Source organism: Poecilia reticulata, linkage group LG5, assembly GCF_000633615.1.
Source record: "Poecilia reticulata strain Guanapo linkage group LG5, Guppy_female_1.0+MT, whole genome shotgun sequence".
Lineage (NCBI taxonomy): Eukaryota > Metazoa > Chordata > Actinopteri > Cyprinodontiformes > Poeciliidae > Poecilia > Poecilia reticulata.
In genome coordinates, this window is record NC_024335.1 from 3,039,512 (window position 1) to 3,045,317 (window position 5,806).

The following is a 5,806-nucleotide window of genomic DNA, read 5'->3' on the forward strand; positions in this document are numbered from 1 at the left end:
CACACACACACACAGCAGGACAGTGGTATCGGCTTGGAGTATCAGCTTGCTTTTATCAGTAACAGTAGAATGAAGGCTGGTATCCCACCTGATATATAGTTTTATACATTTTCTTTACATATGTATATTATTGCTTTTCTTCTGTATAGGAATGACCTGGTGATGAGGGGTGAGGGGGGCCAATCAGATGCCCCCGGCATCTGATTGGCCCCCTCCCGAAGCTCTTTAATAACAGTTCCACAACTGTTGTGTTGCTAGGTACTATAATCTCATTTTGGCATCATGGCTACTGAAAGCTGCAAGGGAGTGTTGGCTGTGCCTCTAGGAAACGCACTAAACTCCATCCAGTGCATCAGAGACCAAGTCAGAGGTAAATATGACAAGTTATTTATTGGGGAGGGAATGAAAAAAAGACAAACATTGCATGCTAATTTTCAGCTAGCATTTAAAACCGCATGGGGTATCTCTTAAAATCCATTTTCCTGATGTTTCTTTACTTGTCTTGTATATCCACTTCAAGTCTTTTTATTTACCCCAACGTTGTTGTTTTCATATTTTATAGCTCCAATTTTAGCAAAACATACAAATTGAATCTCATTATTATGATTAACTGCATTTCATTTTAAACAAAAACAATATGCGTTTTGGTTTTGCAGTTTTAATTTTATGTAAATTAAAAACATTTATCTGCCTTCTGTTTAAATTACTGTCATAAAGCCGAGATTAATTTCCAATTCGGGGAAATTACTAAAGGTCAAGTCCAACAAATCTGCTTCCGTTTAAAAATTGCAACTACTTAGGCTCTTTAAACCTGGACTAGATTATTATATACTGATAGCAGAATATTGAAAACCCAGTTTGTGATTTGCAAAATCTTTATTGGATTTGTGAAAGTTCAATAAAGTCAATTTTAGCACTGTTTTTGCATTTTATTGTACTGTAGTTTTTAAGATACAGCAAATTAAAGACACTCAAGGTAGTGACAAATTAGGTGAAATTAACATTTCCTAAATGACAATTTATGATCATGAGCCCAATTCATTGTATTACTGTTATAGATATTTGTGGATATTGGATCATAGAACAGACAAGAGGTTTACTCTAAAAATCCAGAGTACTTTGAAAAAAAAACAACAGATCAAAACACTTTGATTTAAATACAAACTATTTTTAAATCAAAATGTTTTGATTTAAAAATTTGTAAAGTATTTTTAGTGAAAGTATTTTTATATCAAAGTGTTTTTAAATCAGGGACCATTTTTTTACTGACAAAAAGTTCATCAATAAAAAATTGTAGCTGCTAAGTTTTCTATTAAATAGAAGTATTAGATTGGTGAATATGTAAAATATCAAAAACAATTTAACTGATATAGGTAGGCCTGTCTCTGCTGCTATTTATTATGTGTTAGATGGTTATCTAATCCAGTGTTTTTCAACCTTTTTTGAGCGAAGGTACATTATTTTAATTGAAAAAATCTCGAGGCACACCACCAACCAAAAATGTAAACAAAGATACTCTGTATCTATATTACATATATGGTCATATATAGTCATTCTTATCAAAGTGTCTTGAATAGGAATCAAATAAACACAAGAATGTATTTTTATCACATTTCTTATTTCAAACTGCACTTAGCATGTCTACTTCAAAAATACACCTGAACAGAACCACAACACTGTGGTGTTAAATTTAAAGAAGTTATATAAAACTTGAAAGTGTTTTACGAACTAATCCACAAGCATTCTTATAGCCGGAATAGAGAAAATAATTCTTATTCTGAAAGAAGCAATAATATTTGGGAAACATTTCACTTCATATTCACTGTTACAATATGAAGAGTTGCATGTACAAAATGTCAATATCTGTATATTTTACCCACCTGGTGTGAAACCTGTGCATGTTTGGATGAAAACAGTTGATTTCCTGGCCTCCATTCTACTGTTCTTCCTCAACAGCTCTCAGTCTCTCTCTCTGTTTTTAGTTTTTATAGTAGCCAGGCTGGAGAAGCTCACTTCACACAGACATGTTGTGGGAAATGGACCCATGTTCTTTCCAACTACTGCTGAGCTTCTCTGTCTTTTCCATCACTGTCATCACAGTCTTGCTAGATACAATGCTCTCACTGCTACCTGTAACATTTGTGCATCAGTAATTCCATCCATCCAACCATTATCTTGCACCCTTGTCCCTTAGTGGGAGGGGCGAGAGGCGGGGGTCACCCTGGCCAGTCTGTCGCAGGGCAACACAGAGACACACAGGACAAACAATCATGCACACACACACTCACACCAATTTAGACAGACCATTTAACCTAACAGTCATGTTTTTGGACTGTGGGGGGAAACCGGAGTACCCGGTACTAAGAGAACCCACGCATGCACAGGGAGAACATGCAAACTCCATGCAGAAAGATCGAACCCAGAGCCTTCTTGCTGCAAGGCAACAGCTCTACCAGCCCGCATAACTTGTTTTAATGTAAAATGCTCTGCACCTACTGCCATCTCGTGGTAAGAAAATTACATGAATTACTCGGTTTTCCATTAGGACCCAGCAGAGGGCTGCGTCCTAATAAATCTGCTGCATATATTAAGGACGCAACACTTCGTCTCCAAAGCCGAATCATGGTTTCGTTCACGCCGAGTTTACGTGCAGCGGCTCTGTTTCCCTCCTGTAGTGCCAGATCGACAGCCCTCAACTTAAAAGCTGCATGATATGAGTTTGAAAACATTTCTCCGTCGTGCCTGCTGCTAGCATGTGGTTGTTAATTAGCGCGTTCTTCTTTTGATTTACAATTTTGACTTCTAATGATTCACTTCCTGCTAGAGAGCCCCCTGGTGGTTGAAGAAAAATCCACAGAAAAGCCACAGCGGGCTACAATCCGCATGGTTCAAAGCTTAGGAAAAAAGTAGCAGCTCATAGTCGGGAAAATACGGTACCATAGGTGAAATTGAATAATTTCCACGGCACACCTGACGATCACTCACGGCACACTAGTGGTTGAAAAACACTGATCTAATCAATGACGTAATAAAAGGTTTTATAATAATCCAGCTAAAGAGTGTTTTCTGTATTGTTTCCTCTAGATGGAGAATCAGGTGATCACAGTGGAGCTTTTGATCTCTCCATGTTCTGGAACACTTTGAGTTGAGTTTTCTTAACAAATCTACATTTTCTAGACCCCATGTAGCTTAAAGTGACCTCCCATCTTGTCACAGACCCTTTTAGCACAATAAGATAAGATATACAATGATAGCTGTTTCAGAACAGTGCTCATTTACGACATTTTATCATCACACATTATTGCTCATTACAATAAAGCATTTCTTGACTTTTACATACAAATATAATTTCGTATCTATTGAATATTTTGAAAATGTTTTCAAACTTTTCTTCCATTTTCCTCAGGCCAGGGAGTGAAGGCGGTGTCAATGGCTGCAACGCTGGTTAGCATGGGCTCCTCAAAACGCCCTCAGCCATCTTTACAAGTCAGTTTGCTATTTTCAACACAAATAATCGTACACAAAATTTCTGCTTATTCATTCAGGCATCATCTAAAAGCATCTAATTGTTCCAAGTTGTTTGTTTTAGGAATTCTGTTGATTTTTCTCCATGTTAAATGAACTGCCATGTAAACTTGTTATTGTGTCCTAAAACAAACTTGCAGGTGTTGCAGGATGGAGAAAAGCTGTTAGTGTCTGTACTAAACAGCACACTGACTCTGAGTGAAGTTTACTCCTGCCTACCTGAAAGCCAAGGTGACTCTTAAAAACTGTATAAAGTTTAATATTTATTAGCAAAACAAAGTAGATCTGAGTTACAAAAGAGCAGAGGTGGGTAGTAACTGGATACATTTACTCAATTACATTTATTTGACTAACTTTTTTTAAAATTTACTTTTAGAAGTATTTTTTACTATGCTTTTACTATTTTTTACTTGAGTAATTTTATTATAAAGTACCTCTTCTCTTACTTGAGTAAAATGTCTGTATTTTCTACCCACTGAATGAAAAACAAACATGTTTCAACCAAAAATTCACCAAACACAGACACACACCTGCAGTATTTGTTCAAGTTTTATAAGGTTTTTATTGAAGCAAATTGATTTGGAAAAATGTTTTTATGCCTGATTTAATTTTTTTTTGTTACTTAGATGAATTATTGTCATTTTTGTCCCTAAAATACCAAAATTTCCACTTAACTTGATATTTTGGTTCATCTGAATATGTAATTATTAAATATTAAATGATTGATAATTTGATCACCACTTGAAGAGACTTTCTACCAAATATGTGTTTATAATTACTTGAGTAATTTCTTGGACGGCTGCTTTCTACTTCAGTAACAATATGTTGAAACAGTGCTACTCTTTCCTGATGACCTTTTTTGGGTTCTCTGCCCACCTCTGCTAAAGAGTGATTAATATTTACGCCTGCACTGTAAGTCTGGCTGAGTATTTCAGTCCTGTCTGTGCCTCAGGGGTGACRCTACGGCGACAGGTCAGGGACGCCACTGTGGAGGTCCTGGACGGYGTTTTACRGCTKSTGGAGGTCATAATCAGCTCACCACTGCAAAGGTGAACACATCACTGTCACACAAACACCATGGGAGGAATTACAAAGCAGTCAGCCTCCACAATCTCTGGCTGCTGTTTTCTTAAGGCTGTTTGCTTTTTTTYCCACTGGATTCACAAATCAAATTACACTAAACATATCATCCATCACTAGTGAAGGGCTTCTTGCAAGCAGCCCATAGAAATATTATTTCTACCAGAAAAACAAAACAGGAAGTTGTTGGATTTCTTCCCTCATTTGAATGCAGCTTCATCATGTCCCTCTATCTGCTCTTCTCTCTGCTGCCATTCAGCCTGACCCAGGAGCAGATCATGTCCACTAGAGGAGTTTGGTCTGCCTGTGATCGCTTTGCTCGGCTACCAAAAGGTAAGCACAAACAAATAAAGCAAAACTCAGCTGATCAAAATGTTGATCAGATTTTTTACTCAATACTGTGAATGTTTTTTGTTTTTTTTATATCACCTTCATTAACATAAGCAGTTTTTTCTTTTTCTTTTTTTTTGCCTGAATCGGTGCTTCTAGTTTTCAGGTAGTTCTATTTTATTTTGAGAGTAAGATATTTGCAAGTATGTATCAATTTTCCACATTTAATGATGTAGGAATAAGAATATTTATTTATCTTTGACTTACAGTGAAGGTTATTTGTGGAAACTTATGACCGAAACCATTAGGCTGCGTTCACACTGCAACCCAGAGTGGCTCAATTCCGATTTTTATGTCAAATGTTATGTCCTGTTATTGCATGAAGAGGACAGCAGGGGGAGCTCTAACTATGTCCGTATGCGACAAAATATGTTCTTTGTAAAGAAGCACAGAAAGCAAGAGGGTAAAAAGAGAACTGAAGCTGAGCTACGTCTGATGCCTGATTATTTTCAATATTTCAATATAGCAATACCACAAAATCGTTTTTTTTTTTTTGTTTGTTTTTTTTTGCCGTGGTCGTTCACACTTTCATGCGATCTGTATGTGCTCCCGAAGGTTTACGACCTGCCGTGTCCCGCATGCGCAGTAGAGGGCGCAAAAGCGTCAGCGTTCTCAGTGTTCTGCCAACCGCCACAAAAAGAAGAAGAAGAGCTCAGTGTTTGCGGAAGTAAACATGGAGGCTAACGGTGGAGGAAAGCTTACACATTTGAAGTTGTTGTCCAACCAGAGCAGCATATTAATAACTTAGTCCTCGTTATAATCCGTCATGGTTGTTGTTTTTCTTCCCGCTTGCTCGTATCAGGACGCAGAA

General features: G+C 37.2%; 1 protein-coding gene across 1 annotated transcript in view; it reads left to right on the forward strand.

Moving 5' to 3' along the window:
* Positions 1-330, forward strand: part of LOC103464365 (deoxyribonuclease-1-like) — a 9,948-nt gene extending 9,618 nt beyond the window's left edge. The window contains exon 10 of the mRNA XM_008408405.2: positions 259-330. The gene's annotated coding sequence lies outside the window, so the exon portion shown is untranslated. The remainder of the gene's footprint in view (positions 1-258) is intronic.
* The last annotated feature ends 5,476 nt before the right edge of the window (positions 331-5,806 follow it).